The following is a 17,738-nucleotide window of genomic DNA, read 5'->3' as shown; positions in this document are numbered from 1 at the left end:
GTTACATGGATTTGTAATTGGTTGACCGGCCGAACCCAAAGGGTGCTCAACAATGGCTCCTTTTCATCCTGGAGAGAAGTGACCAGTGGGGTCCCACAGGGCTCTATCCTGGGCCCAGTGCTATTCAACATCTCTATCAATGATTTGAATGACAGAATTAGGGGCATACTTATCAAATTTGCAGATGACACCAAATTAGGAGGAATAGCTAACATCCCAGAGGACAGGATCAAAATTCAAAATGACCTGAATAAACTGGAAAGCTGGGCCCAAGCTAACAAAATGATATTCAATACAGAAAAATGTAAGGCACTGCACTTAGGGCAGAAAAAACAAAATGCACAGATATAGGATGGGTGACACCTGGCTGTGTGAAACTACATGTGAAAGGGATCTAGGAGTCCAAGTAGACCACAAGTTGAACATGAGTTGACAGTGTGATGAGGCAACTAAAAAGGCCAATGCAATTTTAGGCTGCATCAATAGAAGTATAGATAGAAGTAGAGTTGGAAGATACCATAAGGGCCATCCAGTCCAACCCCATTCTGCCATGCAGGAATTCACAATCAAAGCATCCCTAACAGATGGCCATCCAGCCTCTGTTTGAAGACTGCCAAAGAAGGAGATTCCACCACTCTCCATTAAGGGAGTGTATTCCACTGTTGAACAGCCCTTACAGTCAGGAAGTTCCTCCTAATGTTGAGGTGGAATTTCTTTTCCTGGAGCATGCATCCATTGTTCCAGGTCCTGTTCTCTTGAGCAGCAGAAAAGAAGCTTGCTCCCTCCTCAATATGACATCCCTTCAAATATTTAAATAGGGCTATCTTTTCACCTCTTAACCTTCTCTTCTCTAGGCTAAACATCCCCAGCTCCTTAAGTCATTCCTCATAGGGCATGGTTTCCAGACTCTTCACCGTTTTAGTCACCCTTCTTTGGACACACTCCAGTTTCTCCGCATCCTTTTTGAATTGTGGTGCCCAGAACTGGACACAATATTCCAGAGCAGAATAGAGTGGCACTATTACTTCCCTTGATCTAGACACTATACTTCTATTGATGCAGCCTAAAACTGTATCAACCTTTTTAGCTGCCTCATCACACTGTTGACTAATGTTCAACTTGTGCTTCTAGTTCTATGATTCTATGTTTCCCATTGCTTCTAATTTCATTGGAAAATTGAAGTGTGGCTGGTAAGATCCAGGGAAGAGGGTAGTGCTGATGAGATCTCTGGACCCACCATAGCTTCCCAACCAGATAGGTAGACATGGGAGTGGGGGGGAGGGGGATGAAGACATTGACTTTAGAGCATTAATACCCCAATCCTTCAGCCAAAAAGTTTCCCAGAGCAACTTGCAGCTGTTGTATTATTATTGTTGATGTTGTTGTGGTTGTTTTTGTGTCTTCATATAATTTGTGACCTATGGCGACTGGAAACCTATCATGGGGTTTTCTTGGCAAATTTCTTTAGAGGGGGTTTGCCATTGACCTTCTCTGAGCCTGAGAGTGTGTGACTTGCCCAAGGTCACCCAATGGATTTCCATGGCATTGCTTAGAGTAGTTTACAAAATATCAATTTGACAATTTCCTGCTTTCAGGCTTACAACCTAAAAACCTAAAACACACAGTGAAAAGGGGCATGACAGTAGGAGAGAAGATTGAATCCAACAGATGCAGGCTACTTTTCTATCCCTTCGAGACTACAGTAGTCACAACTGGAAGGAAGGGAGAGCCTCTCCTCACAACCACTGGAACCAAGCCATGAATAAGAATTGTGATCTCAAATGAATATTCTCCCCAATCTCCTAATTTCTAACATTGCGGGGAGTGAGATATTGAAAATTGTTCACACCTATAGCCCTTATATATTTTTTGTGTTCACAAAAAAACTTTGAAATTTGTCTGCCCTTTCAAGCTATCTCAACTCCCTTATATGATTCTTGTATGAGAGCTCTGCACTCTAACCTTCCCCAGTACCTGGTAGCTTAGCTAGCATGGCATGCACCATCTAGGAATTTAAGGTCTGCAGGGAAAGGTTTATTGTCTGTTCCATCAAAATGCATAGCCCTGTCAAGGTAATGAGCCTTTCAAGATTTGGCTCTGCGTCTGTGGAACGCTCTCCTTTGGACCTCTAGTTGGAGGAGGACCTCACTAGTTTTTGTAAAGAGTTGAAGACCTTCCTCTTTGATTCACCAGATTAAGTTGCTGATTTGTGCCTGAGGTTACTGGGGTGAGTATTGGCTGGTAGGATGTTGACTTATTTTTTTATGCATATATATAGTGTTATGTTTTATTGATTGTAAATTTTTGATGTTATGTCCTTTGGTGGGAAGAGTGTTATAAATAAATGTTGTTGTTGTTATTGCAGAGGCTAGATATTCTGCTCCAATTGCACAATGATTACCCCCCACCCCCCAAAAAAAGTATCCTGTAAGCAGTGTACCCCCTAACATGGGGTAAGGATGAGCATGAGTAGATGTGCTGCAGAGATGTCATTTGCAGGGATATCTTGAGGACTGCTGTAGGTCTTTGCAGATGTTTTTTGTAGCACATCTAGCTACAGGAAAATATCTGCATGCAACTCTCCTGCTGTTCAGCAAGACACAAACATGTTGGGAAACTGATCAGCTTAAAAGGTGAAGTTTTTTTGTTTTTGTTTTTGTAGCATTGGGGGACACAGCTAGCAGATGTAACTATGTGATACACGAACATCTTCCAGTGCAGGATCTCAGCCTCTATTTCTAAATACTGAACAGATGTTTTAAGTTACTGCAGTGCTAGAAATTTGGGGACTGGAAGAATTTTTCATTGGGATATGATATTATTGTTTAGGGGTGCAGTACCTTTCTTTTGTCTCCTTCATGAAGCTAGATCCCCTGTGCTTACCCCTTATTTACCCCAAAGGTTTATTAATGAGATAAGGTGGAGGCTGAACTCATAGAATGAGATACTACATCATTATAGTGTAGTCCAAATATCTACATATATTACACATTGATTGTGCTATATAGCCCTGTAGTGAATGGCAATGTTGCACATCTGAATGCATGCCAGGATATGCAACCAAAAGCACAACTGAATACTCATGCACAGGCACATCTTCTTTCCCAGTTACATTGCATGTGCAACCCTAATTCTTCAACCTGGAGCTGAATTTGGATGTTCCACACTGGATAATATGACCACAGGGGAACATTAAAACCCATAAGAATCCCGGAGGATTCTAACAATCATTTGTGCATGCAACTCACTTACCCCAAGGACTTGGTCTTCCCATCCCAAATTATTGAAGAGACACAATGTTGTGAGACGAGGAAGAGCAGTGGCTGGCTGCTGCACTGCAATTTCTACTCAAACTGGAAATCATTAAGGTTTATCATCAGCATCGTATCTCCAAGCTGACATAACTTTTGCTCTGCTCATTGAGATCCCAGAAATGCAATGAGGTGCACTCAGAGTACAATCGATTCATTTAGAACCACCTTTGTTCAAAAATTATAACCCCGTTAAAACAGAACAACAAAGCAGAGATGACATATTAATTTTAATAGTGAAAGTAGGGGGAAAGAAATCAATCTTTGCTTGAATATTTAAAAGGCAACATTTACAAAGAGTGCTCATGAGCTATAGGTGTTTATCATAGTCCTAGTTTAGGCTTGCTGAAAAGCAAGCGGAAAGAGCCACTGAGGGATTAGAATGGAGATGGCATTGGTAGCAATGTATTCCTGTAACACATTGTCATATGCATGAAACAGTATTTGTGTAGTTACAAGTTGTGAGTAACACTGAATGGCAAGGTGAATTTGGAAGGTGCTGCACAAATAAATCATCCAAAGAATTGCAAGGCCCGCAGGACAAAGGGGTGAAACAGATGGTCAAACTAAGCAAGGTTCCAGCCAGCTTTGAAGTGGGGGCATTTAGACAACACATGCCTTGAAGCTGGCAGGAAAGCTCAAACAAGCCATGCTATGGGGAGAAAAGCTGGACTAAAAAGGAGCTGTATTTCCCCCCTTCTTCCTGGAAAGTGCATAACTTTGCATGTATGTATAAATGCACTGACATCAGGCCAGCTCTAAGGAGCACTCTGCATTTAAAAGGGATGGAGCTGCTGTACTCAAGCAGTGAGGGTGGCAATGCCCAAAAGAGAAACAGTGACACCTCTGCTGGAGATGTGTGTAACATACACAAAACAGACAGTCAAAAAGAGACATGGGATTAAGGGGTATGTGAAGGGGGAATGATTGTACCTTGCTGGTATTGGCATGGGCACACTTCTGCTCTGATGATCTGTCCTGAACATGTGAATGTGTGTAGGTTCACTGGGATGGCCATTCAATGGGACGGCAGCCACTGGTGGTTCTCTCTTGTGAAAGTGTGCAGAGATGATGGGGGGGGGGGGGGACAGAAAAAAAAGTACCCAGGGGTTCAGCTTGAAGCAGTGCTGTGTGGACATGACATGCACATTCTAGCTGCCTTTGGAGTGGGCAGTATAGTTGATGGATTTGAATGTGGCTTTGGAAAAGGCAGCTTCAAACTACTTTTTCCTACCCATCTGCTTCGCCCTTAAATTGATACTGACATACTTTGGCCATATAATGAGAAGCACCGATCACTAGAAAATACAATTATGCTAGGAAAGATGGAGAAGAACGAGAGGAAGACCACATGCCAGATGGATGGACTCAGTCAGGGGAGACACGGGCATGGACTTGCAGGAAGTGAGTAGAGAAATGGAGGATAGGGATTCTTGGAGATGTCTCGTCCACAGGGTCACCATGGGTCAAGGTTGACTCGAGGGCAGATAACCACAACAGGCTTCGGAAAAGGCAGCTGTCCATCTGTTTTGCTCCAATGTTTGAAATAATACAGAAATTCAGTCTCACAAAGACATGATTCACTAGTTGCCTTTTCCATCTTCTGTAGAATGAAATTGTCTGCAAAGCAAATGAGGAACTTATTGGACCTTATATTCTTGATAATCTCCCGTTACAACTACATCTCTCCTTTCTGACTCATCCAAGTCTGGCTTGGGGATCTGTAGTAGGCCCCAACAATGACATCATTGTTGTTTATCTCCCCCTTAATTTTTATCCAGATGCTCTAAACCTGGCTTCCAGGATTGAAGTAATGGATTTCTTCACAGATGAAAACATCCTAGACATATAATGCTACCCCTCATCTTTTCCTGTAAGATAGGTAGGCATGTTAGGGCGTGGAAAGATGTGCTGTGTCCACCACGACCACCTATAGAGTTGAACCACGTGGACAGGACGCCAGGGAGAAGGAATCTGAAGAGATGTCTGCAAAGGTATTCAGGCCAAGAAGAAAAATATTCCTTCACCACTGCAAATGGCCTTAAGCTCCCGGCTTGAGAAGTAACGACGAGAGCACTTCAAGCCTTCATTCTACATGAGGGCTTTAATAAATAAGTTACTTTAATAAGTTACTTTGCCAAGCAAACAACCATAACAACAAAAACAGAGAGGCAGTTACTCTAACACCAACGGTCATAACTGACACACTCTCTCAGAAGGACTGACAGCATCAACATTCCATAATCCAAGTGTCAACTGTCAACTGCCACTGGAACTGTAATAGGTTCCGCTACAGCCCTGTGGTCACATACATGTCATTTCCTAACAAGGCAGGCAGGTCAAGAAATAAGGAAAACGCAGAGCCCAAAGAGTTCTGGGAGCAGGTTGCACAAAAAACAACTGAGATAGAATGGTGGAAGAGGGGGCAACAGGAGAGAACTGTAGGGCTTAGCTTTCAAGATATGTTCTTCTCCGTTCTCCCCTCTACCCATTCAGACATTTTTAAAATTGTGCAGTTTTAGTTAGTATAGGCCGGTTACAGACCGGCAGTTTAGTGCGTGTTCGCCACGCACTAGGGTTACGAAAGGGCGGTGCTTCCGCACCGCCCTAACCCTAGTGCGTGGCGAACACGCACTAAACGGCGGCAGCCCTTCCGCATGGCCGCCACCGTGAGTACGTCATGGCCGCGCCGCCTCTAGACGGGGCGGCGCGTCCATGACGTAGTAGCTCCGCGCCAGGGCGCTTAGTGCGCCCTGGACATGGAGCAGGAAGGAGGTCCATTTCGGAGCTCCTTCCGGGTTTAGTCCGCTGGGCACAGCCGTCTGAAGGCTGCGCCCAGCGGACTAAATGAGAAAGGGGCCAAGCGGCCCCTTTCTCTGCTCCCCGCCGCCGCGGGGTGTCCTTGGGGCTTGAAGCCCCAAGGACACCCCTTTTCTGGCTGCGGGGAAGCGGCCTTTTGCCGCTTCCCCGCAGCCTGAAAAGCGGCGGATTGGGGCCTCAGCAGCTGCCGGTGTAGCCGCTGAAGCCCCGATACTCCGGGGAAAGGGGCGGGGCCAGACCGCCCCAAATTGGCGGTCTGTATCCCGCCATAGGTACACAACTTGGCCTTGGAGAGATGCACTGTATTCTACTTTACAAACTTGAACTTTATAAAATATGCCAGGAACAAAACAACCAAACAGTTCCCACAAATTGCAGGAAGTTTCCAAACTGTTTTTGTTACCATCAATGTTTCTTAAATGGATGGAAACACCAAATTTCTTCCACATTTGGGAAATGGTTGTACACTTACTTCTTCCCTAGTGGAGGCTCTCATCAGTCCAAGATTCTTCTCATCAATGTTTCCCAGCACTTGAGAAATGACTATTTCTGACTATTTTCAAATGTTCATTCCATCCCTAGTCTGTGTCCACCCCCCACACTATATGTCTTTTTAGACACAAGATGTAATTCTGTAATCCTGTGCTTGTTGTTGTGTGCCTTCAAGTTCTTTCTGACTTATGGTGACTCTAAGGTGAGCTTATTATGAGCTTTCTGGGGCTGAGAGTATGTGACTCACCCAAAGTCACTTTGTGGGTTTCATGGCTGAGTGGGCAATCAAACCCTGATCTCCAGAGTTGCTGTCCAATGCTCAAACCACCACATCACATTGGCTCATAATCCATAGTACCCCACTGAAAATATCACCTTACATCTTTCAAGCCCTTGGTGGGGCTGCTGATGCTGCTACTCACTAATGGGGAGCAATGCTCCCCACAAGGGCCTGACAACTGATGGGGGAAGAAGGGTTTGGATATTTTGTAAAGGGCTACAGAAATGTACCTTGCACTCTGTCAAAAAAGAGACTTGCACAAATGAAAGCTGCATTTGTGAGTGTGCATGCCACCAACAGGATTCCAGCCATAGTCTGCAGGTTTCATCCACTTGCTGGATACAGTTTTTTTTTGGGGGGGGGGGGTTGGGGGGGAGGAGGTTGACATGCAAAAAATGGTTAGGGCTAAAAATTTCCCAAGAAATCTACCACTCAGTAATCTTTTTGAGAGAATACAACCATGACACTTATTTTGGGATGGCGGTGGTAGAGAGGAGAACTGGAGTTCTCAGTGGGTCTGGGAAGTACAAGATGTATGCACTGAACTACTAACCCTAACCAAAATTCTCCTGCTTCCCCTGCAATACAGTGGAATGTTCATTGGGATCAGAAAATACCCCACAATTCAATGTACTGTCTTTAAAAATGCTGGTGCATGCGGGTGAAGGGTGAGCAAATTTGTTCTCACTCTAGTCACTGAAGAACTGCAAGATTATGGGAAGGCAGTCATTTGAGTCCAACTTCAAAATGGCGTATAAACAGCACAGGAATAATGACCTACCTCAATGCCATTTCCCTGTGACTGTTTCTTTCTTCCCTACAGTTGACCATGAGGTTTATCCTGCCCTTTGTTCTCAGGCACATTCCTTGCTCCCTGGAGGCAGTTTGGCTAGCTGTGAGTGCCATCTATTTAGAAACACCTGCTGTTAGATTGTTGTTGCTCTGTAAGCAGTGAGAAATATTCCTTTGTAAAGCATCAAGATTAAACTCAAATGGCAAAAAAGAAGAAGAAATATTGCTGTAACTAGCATTATTTTCATTTCATTGCACTAAGACAGAATTTATTCTCAGCTCCGTAACAGCCTGATTTCTCTGGGCTAATTTTGATTGTCTTCCCAAATGTTTTGGCTGACATTCCATACCTTTTGAGTACAATTGTACCCTGAGATCAGTTTTATGTTTGCCCCATATGCATGCTATTTTTTTGGGGGGGGGGGCAAAACAAAGATAAAAGTGACATGGTCTTATTCATTTTGTGAATGTATGGGTACAGTTTCCCCATACTGTCAGCATAGTGATGCTGCCAAAGCTTGTAATTCCAAAGCACTGTCTATCATGTGTTTAACATGAAGACAATTTCATATTAATAAAAGGGTGTTTTTGATGATATGGCCTTGCTGGCCAAATCACCTCTCTACAAGTAATGAAGAAAGGGACAGAGTACATACACCAGAACATGCTTTACTATTGCTCTGTCCACAAAGCATGACTATCCTGCTTCTGACACCATCACTTGTCCATTTGGGCAACTGTATAAGTATACATATAAAAGAATACATATAAAAACCCAAACTGATATCTAGCCTAAACTCAAGAATGATGACATTTTTTACCTAAGAAATCAGTCCTATTGAATTTGGCTGATAAGCTTTTGAATACTATTGTGTTTTAAAGCCCCATCAAAACTTGATTCCTCTCTGTGGATGGCTAGTGACATGAGACAAACAGGCACTTTTTAGAGTTATGGTATGATCTCTGTGCATTCTCTAGAAGTCAGATAGATGTGAGTCTGATGTCTAATCCTTCTCCAGACATCAGGGCAAAGGGGAGGAATGTTTGAGTGAAATCATCACATTGAAAAGTATGTGCATCTGTATGTGCTATCAGGTTGGCTTTGACTTACGGGATCCCTGTGAATGGGAGACCTCCATAAATCATGCTGATTAGCCATCTTTCAAATAAGTGAATCTGATGTTATTGGATTCAAGGGCTAGCCTAATATTCCTGAGATATCTGGAGAAAACATGTCAGGCAGTGAGAAAGACGTATAACTTGTACCTTCACACAAAATCTAGAAAAGTGAGTTAATTACAGAGGTCACACAGCATTCATTACTATGCATTAATGTCTCAAGTTAGGACTAGTACAGCTTGGCATAATAGGGGTCCCAATAATATCCACAAAGTACCTGACATGGAATCTAGCCAGTCTCAGCTTGAGCAGAGCTGACATCTGAATCCAAACTCCAACAACAATCATCCTAATCTACAGACAAATGTCAAAATATGGAAATGAAAGAGCACCCTGGGTCGCATTTTCTTGCATTTGCTCATGGAAGTTCACTCAGAGGCTGATTAACCTCTTCACCTGAACAGGCAAAGACATCCAAGCTCCTGATTTCTGTGTCTCCTAATCTTTAAAGCAGCAGTTGCTAAAGGGCATTTTGTAATCTTGCAAGTGTGTCCTGCCCTAAAGCTGACAGTAGTCCTCCAATGAATAATAATCTAAAGTGAAACTCCCAGGTCTGGAGTCCCAACATTAAATTGCGAATGATTCTGGGTAATAATTGAAGGTTGCAAACCCTTGTCAGTTCACATACATGTCAGACAATTTGCCATCTGCGAAATAATCCCTCTGGACTTCCAAAGGTACTTAGACATGGAGGTTGCGCAAGTGCGTTTATCTAATGCATTTGCTCTGCATCAACTGTTATTTGCTCTTTTCATGTCACCGACGGATGGATTTGTTTAAGTAAGAATGAAAGGGGGCATCCCTTGATAGTGCTGGCATTTGAAAATTTGTTACAGCATATTCATCGCTTCAGGGGAGTATCACACCTTTTGTTGCAAGCTATGCCCCAGTGATGTGAGTGTGGCTGTGGGTGTGCATGAGAGAAAATGAGAGAGGGAGAAAAATAACAACTAACAAGGTGTTGAGTCACTAAAAGATTAATGTATACTAATTACTAGAGTCATCTTGATTAAAGATAGAAGAACATAAACCTAACTTCATAGATAGAGTCATATCACTTTTCTAGGCTATTTAAAGGAATCTGTTTTCCCATATGAGCTTACTCAAGTTCTAAGATGTTTGAAGAAGGCATTCTCTTGGCCCTGCCACATTCGTAGGCCAATTTGGTGGGAACATAGGAGATGGTCTTCTTGAGGGCTGCTCGCAGGTTTTGGAATTCTTTTCCCAATGAGGATAAGGCCTTGTGTGCATTGGCCTGGATACTCCAGGGGCAGTTGCCCTGTCCTGCTCCTACATTCCTGCACCATGGCAGCTGTATGTATGGGTGTTATGATGGGCCACCTGGCTCATTTCTGAAGTCAGAACAAGGTTCCCAATGCCTGTGCAGATAGCCACCACAATGCAGGAGTGGAGGGCTCTGGATCTTCCAGGAAGATCTGGAGTACTATATATTTTAAATGTGTTTTAATACAGTTAAATCCTGGTTGTGCTGCACCAGAACCAAGATTTGGGCTGTACATCATCCAAGCAGAATGGGAGGAAATGGGCCTTGTGGCCCATGCAGACAGAAGGATGACTCTCTCCTTGTTATCCTTCCATCAACAATAGGAAACCTTTCTGTTCCAACAGGCTTTAAGGAACTGCCTGCAAGGACTTTCAAGACTGTGCTATTTTGCTAATTTTACAAAGTAATTTGTCTTTAATGGATTTGTCATAAATGATTTAAATTTTATGGCTACTTTAATGGCATTTGAAAAGTAACCTTTTTACTTATGTTTTCATATGTGATTTTATCTGTAATTCTAATTTTTGGGTTTGGGTGAAAAATGAGATAGAAATAGCAACCATCATCATTTTCATCACCATTGTGAGGGTGTAGCATTACACCAATGGTCGCCAAACTGTGCTCTTTAAGGGATTTGGGACTTCAGCTCCCAGAATCCCAGACTATAGATTAACATGGCTAAGGCTTCTGGGAGCTAAGTCCAAAATCACTTAAAGAGCACAGTTTGGGGACTACTGCCTTACACCATCATGTAGCCCAGCATTTCCCTGTGCTTTGATCAGATCTGAGTTCCTAAGGTTCTGCTCCTTGAACTAAGTTGGTGGATTGAACCAAGGACATATTGCATGATAAATGGATTGACAAATGGTTCCTCATGAAAAGTATAAATACAGCAGCTTTTTCCCCAAAGTAATATAAGATTCTACAATGAAATAATTACCATGTAAGAACTAGAATAATTCATCCTAGACAATCGAAATAGTCAGAGAGTTCCCATACCTTGGATCAAATATTGTTTCGCGACTAGATTATTGTAACCTCCTTCTAACAGGGCTTCCTCTTTCACACCTCCATCCTTTAATATCTGTCCAGTATTCAGCTGCCCGTATTGTCACATCCGCTCGCTGCTTTGACCATGTTTCTCCTCTTTTATCCTCCCTTCATTGGCTCCCCTTCCCCTTTCGCATCCGGTACAAGCTTTTGTTACTGACTTTCAAAGCCCTCCATGGGTTGGCCCCTCCTTACTTATCTGACCTTCTTTCTCCTTACATTCCTACTCGCACCCTCCGCTCTGGTAGTAAGGGTCTCCTGTCACAATGTAGGACTACCACTGCCCCCTCCCGAATTCGTCCCTTCTCGCTTGCTGCCCCTTACTCCTGGAACCTTCTTCCCCCACATGCACACCTCATCACTTCTCTGCCCAGTTTCAAAACTGAATTAAAGACTATATTGTTTAGAGAAGCATTCCCAGAGGTGAGCCCCTCTCTGACCCAGGAAGCCTCCTTCTAACCATCCATCAAGAAGCCAAGCCCTTCCTCCAGTCCATCTGCCTTGGTCCAGGCCTCGGAGGTGGAAAAGATCTGCTGGACCTGATCCTATTCCCCACCACCACTCCCTTCTCCTTTTGTGTCGTGTCTTTTAGATTGTAAGGCTGAGGGCAGGGAACCGTCTGACTAAAAAAATTGATGTACAGCGCTGTGTAAACTTACAGCGCTTTATAAATAAAGGTTAATAATAATAATAATAATAATTCAAGAAACCTGAAGAAGTCTAGGAATGGGAAGGGCAGCTATGAAATAATGAGACAAGATCATAAAGTGCAAAGATGTAACTCTGACCACTAAAATGAGAATAGACTAGGCCAGTGGTTCTCAACCTTCCTAATGCCGTGACTCTTTAATACACTTACTCTTGTTGTGGTGATCTCCCCAACCATAAAATTGCGGTATCTCAATTCCTAAAACCATCAGAAATATGTGTTTTCTGGTGGTCTTAGGAGACCACTGTGAAAGAGTCATTCAACCTTGAAAGGGGTTGTGACCCACAGGCTGAAAACTGCTGGTCTAGGCCATTGTATTTCCTATCAAAATGTACAGATGTGAGAGTTGGACAGTGAGGAAATCTAATAGCAAGAAAAATAAGTTCATTTGAGATATGGTGCTGGAGAAGAGTACTGAAGGTACTATGGATGGCCAAGAAGACAAATGGATCAAGCCTGAACTCTCCCTGGAAGCCGGGGTGACTAAACTGAGAATGCTGTACTTTGGCCACATGATGAGAAGGCCTGTATCATTAGATAACACAGTGATGCTTGAAAAGTAGAGAGGGCTGTGGAAAGAGAGGAAGATTGCATACCAATGGTTAGACTCAATCAGGGGAGCTACAGGCACGAGCCTGCAGAACCTGTGCAAGGCAGTCAAGGACAGGGGATCCTGGAGATTTCTCATGCACAGGGTCACCAAGACTCAAAGTTAATTTGAGGGCAGTTAACAACAAATGGAGCTATAACTCTGCATAGGTAACACTACCTTGTTGTTTCTATTTGTTTTTCCTAATATAAAGAAAACTGCTTACCTAGCCACTTGTCTTTGCTAAGTGCTGGTTTATAAACTGAGTAAGTCATCTGTCCCCTAGAACCCACAGGGGGAATCCATGTACAGATATATGCTTCCTGTAGTTGCAAATGCTTCAGCAATTTTCCCCATGGAAGAGTCACACACTCTCAGCCCCAGAAAACCTCATGATAAATTTCTTTAGGATCACCATAAAATGGAAACAACTTGAAGGCATGTAACAATAACCCCACAGCTCCTAGTGATGCTCCTAGTAAGTGCTGCTAGTCAGTAGGAAATCCAAGCTCAGATTGGGGTTGCAGCCTGTTTTGGATGGGTTTCAATTTCCTCTGAAGGGTTTGTAGCTTAGGGGTGCTCTTGGACCCAATGCTGATCTTAGAAAGGCATGTTGCTGTGATAGCCAGGAACATTTTTGCTCAGCTTTGGATGGTGGGAAAGTTAGATCTGGCCACAATGGCTCATGCCTTAGTTTCTTTCCGATTAGATTATTGTATGGCACTCTACCTAGGATTGCCTTTGCCTTGATCAGGAGAGCTTTAAACTGAGTTCCGTGGGGAAGGGAGACAATATTAAGGAAGGCAAAAGGGCTGGAGAAAATAGTCAAACAGACATAAAGGAAACAAGAAAAAAAGTGCAAGGACCCAACAGTGGGAGGCAAAAAAACTTCCACAAGCAGCAAGTAAATGGGACCCGTGGTCTGCGACGTCTCTACACTAACGCACAGAGCATGGGAAATAAGCAAGATGAACTTGAACTCCTAGTACAGCAAAGCAAATATAATATAATAGGCATCACTGAAACCTGGTGGGATGAGTCTCATGATTGCAATGTGGAAATAGAGGGGTATAACCTTATTAAGAGAAATAGGCCAAACAGGAAAGGAGGAGGAATAGCACTATATGTCAGAGATATTTACACCAGTGAAGAGATCCAGGACATCAATCATGGAAGCCAGGTGGAGAGCATCTGGATAAAAATTAAAGGGGAGGGAAACAACAAGGATGTTACGGTGGGAGTCTACTACAGACCCCCAAGTCAGACTGAGGAATTGGATGATAACTTTCTAGAACAGATGACCACACAGTCAGAAAAGAGAGATGTAGTAGTGATGGGCGACTTCAACTATCCTGATATTTGCTGGAATTCAAATTCAGCCAAATCCTCAAGGTCTAGCAAATTCCTCACTTGCCTGGAAGACAATTTCATGGTCCAAAAGGTGGAAGAGGCAACAAGGGGGTCAGCTATTTTGGATCTGATCCTAACCAACAAGGATGACTTGGTTAATGGGGTGCAAGTGATGGGATCATTAGGTGGAAGAGACTATGTTTTCCTGGTGTTTGTCATACAATGGAAAGGAGAAGCCAGGTATAGTCAAACACGCATTCTAGACTTTAGGAGAGTGGATTTCAGTAAACTTAGAGAAGTATTGGGGGTGATCCTGTGGTCAGAAATACTAAAAGGGAAGGGAGTTCAGGACAGATGGGAGTTTCTCAAAAGAGAGATACTGAAGGCACAATCTCAAACAGTTCCAGTGAGAAAGAAAAATGGGAGGTGTCTCAAGAAACCAGGATGGATGACTAAGGAACTTTCAACTGAGTTAAGTTTGAAACGGAACATGTATAAGAAATGGAAAAAGGGGGAAATCACAAAAAAGGAATTCAAAGAAATAGCAGGCATGTGTAGGGGTAAAGTCAGAAAAGCTAAAGCGCAGAATGAACTCAGGCTTGCTAGAGAGGTTAAGAACAATAAAAAGGGCTTTTTTGGATATGTCCGCAGCAAAAGGAAGAAGAAGGAAATGGTAGGGCCACTGCGTGGAGAAGATGGCAAAATGTTAACAGAAGACAGAGAAAAGGCAGAATTACTCAACACCTTCTTTGCCTCAGTCTTCTCAGAAAAGGCAAAGGGTGCTCAACCTGAGGATAATGGAGCAGAGGACAGAATAGGGGAATTTCAGCACAGAATAAGTAAAGAGATAGTAGAGGAACACCTTGTTAATCTAAATGAATTTAAGTCTCTGGGACCAGATGAACTCCATCCAAGGGTATTAAAAGAACTGGCAAATGTAATATTGGAGCCATTGGCAATAATCTTTGAAAACTCCTGGAAAACAGGAGAAATCTCAGCAGACTGGAGGAGGGCAAACGTTGTCCCCATCTTCAAAAAGGGGGGAAAAAAAGGATCCCAACAATTATCATCCAGTTAGTCTGACCAATACCAGGAAAGATTCTGGAGCAGATCATTAAACAGAGGATCTGTGGACATCTAGAAGGCAATGCCATAATCACAAAAAGTCAACATGGGTTTCAGAGAAACAAGTCATGCCAGACAAATCTGATCTCTTTCTTTGATAAAATTATCAGCTTGGTAGATGAAGGGAATGCTGTGGATATAGTATATCTTGATTTCAGTAAGGCCTTTGACAAGGTTTCCCATGACATTCTTGCAAACAAGCTTGAGAAACTGGAGCATGCCCAGAGGAGGGCAACTAAAATGGTGAAAAGTCTGGAAACCTTGCCCTATGAGGAATGACTCAGGGAGCTGAGGATGTTTAGCCTGGGGAAGAGAAGGTTAAGAGGTGATATGATAGCCCTGTTTAAATATTTGAAAGGATGTCATATTGAGGAGGGAGCAAGCTTGTTTTCTGCTGCTCCAGAGAACAGGACCCGAAACAATGGATGCAAGCTACAGGAAAAGAGATTCCACCTCAACATTAGAAGGAACTTCCTGACAGTAAGGGCTGTTCGACAGTGGACTCCCTCGGACTGTAGTGGAGTCTCCTTCCTTGGAGGTGTTTAAGCAGAAGCTAGATGGCCATCTGCTGGGGATGCTTTGATTTCAATTTCCTGCATGGCAGGGTGTTCGACTGGATGGCCCGTGCTGTCTCTTCCAACTCTTATGATTCTATGATTCTAAGTATTCAGAAGCTGCAACTAGGGCAAAATGCAGCAGCCAGACTGGTGTCAAGTGTACATTTTAGAGACGATATAACATCATTCTTGCTAGAGCTGCACTGACTTTGGATTTACATCCAAGCTTGATTCAAGGTGCTGGTGCTGACTTTACAAACCCCTAAACAATTTGGGGGCAAGATATCTGAAAAACTACCTCCTTCCATATAAGCTTGCCAGAAATGTAAGATCTTAAGAGGAGGCCCTGCTGTGTGACTCAAAACCACATGAAATTAGGTTGGTGGGTACATGTAACAGGGCATCTCAGTAGCAGTGCATTGACTCTGGAACTCATTACCCAAGGAAGTTAGGCTGGCCCCATCTCTTTTAAGCTTCTGATGCACTGCCAAAACAGTCCTATTTCACATGGCATTCACTTTCTGAAATTTCTGTTTTGACTGTTTTAAAGCTGGATTCTATGGTTGTTTAAGGGGCTCAACAGACCACCCCAAAAGGGTGGGCTGGAGCTGCCCATTTTAGCTCCTGAGGGATGCTGCAGCAGCCAAACTGCGCGGCATCCCTCCGCACCAAAAAGAATCCAGAAAAACCGGGTTCTTTTAGGTGCACACGGCCGACGTAACAAATGTGCCATTGGTGCACTGTCGCCATTGATGACAGGAGAGCAGTGCCACAATGTGTGGATGCTGTGCCGCGCTTGTGTCATCATGGCGGCCCCTGTGGCGACAGGAGGCTGCCATGATGGCGGTGTCCGTACGGACTAGGGTTTGGGAGTGTGTGGTCACTGCATGCTCCTGAATCCTAGAAACGGCACCAGGACGGCGCTTTCTGCCCATTTGTACTGGGCCTTAGATTACTTTTAGGAGTTTTTAAAGGGTATTTTAATGTGGTTTTAAAATGTTGTTATGTTTGTATTGTTTTAATTAGTTTTTTAAATTGCCTTGGGAGCCATTCTGAGCTGAGACACTCATAAAAATAATAAACAAACAAATTAATAAATAATGTATAGAAATGTATATCGGTGACTATTTATTTGTCTGCCTTATAGAAAAAATATGCATTATTTTGCATATCATTTTCCATAAAAAATACACTTTCGGGGGGGGGGGGAATGGAAAGAGTGCTTTCTGCATGACAGAGTGGATGACAGCACCTAACTTGCTGAATCACTTGTGGGACATGCTATGTTTGATTTGTATATCACTAGAGAGGAGAGTTTCCATTTCTGTTTCTTTTTCGGGTTCACTCTGCTTACTAGCTGCTATTGATAAAATAAGTCTGGAATAGGAGCATGCACTCTTTGGTCTCCAGTTCATTTACATTTTCTGTTTACTCTGCTTTATAGATGCACAGATTTTCACTCTCTGCCCAAAAAATACTTGTTGAAATACTTCCCTATCAAAAAAGAGGGGAGAAAGGCACTCTAGGGGTTTATTGCATTGAAAGTGCAGATGAGGGCCTAGATGGGGTGGAGTGCCATTGTCAGGCCTAGCTATAATGATGGAGCTTCATTGTCATAGTTACATTTGGCAATGCAGGATCTCAGCCTACAATCATTGTTTTGTGTGGGGGGGACACACAGCAAAAACTGCCAAAAAGGAAACAAACAAACACATCCCACAATCTTTTTATTTTTTCTGAAGGATGAAAAAAATCTTACTGACATTGACATTTTTTTAATGGGACATTTTGTCTTCTTTTCTTATCCAGTACCAGAAAACTCCTTAATATTCTTTACATCTCTAAGGAGCACACAGATTTTTTTTTCTTGCTCCATCTGCAAATCTAGCTCTATTCTCCTGGGTGAAGAATTTCTTTAGTGAAATTAGAGGTTGGAAAAGTTACTTTGGAGGATTGTAGCTCCTAAAACCCCCACCAACCTGCATGAGGATCCTTGGAGAAAGGGTCTTGAAAAGCAACTTTCTTGGTTCTTAATAAACTCAAAAAGCCAGTTCATGCTCAGGGCAAGCCATAGATAATCATGACAAGGAGTTTGTGTGTTTCTTGAAAATTGGAGCATTTGGAAGCCATGGGTTCAGAACATATTTCCCTTGGCACTCTTTGAAACAGAAAGTAACCATTCTGTCTTCAGAGTGAAAA

The sequence above is a fragment of the Sceloporus undulatus genome, chromosome 3 (assembly GCF_019175285.1).
Source record: "Sceloporus undulatus isolate JIND9_A2432 ecotype Alabama chromosome 3, SceUnd_v1.1, whole genome shotgun sequence".
Taxonomy (NCBI): domain Eukaryota; kingdom Metazoa; phylum Chordata; class Lepidosauria; order Squamata; family Phrynosomatidae; genus Sceloporus; species Sceloporus undulatus.
The sequence above is the reverse complement of the archived record's forward strand: the minus strand, read 5'-3'. Positions refer to the sequence as shown.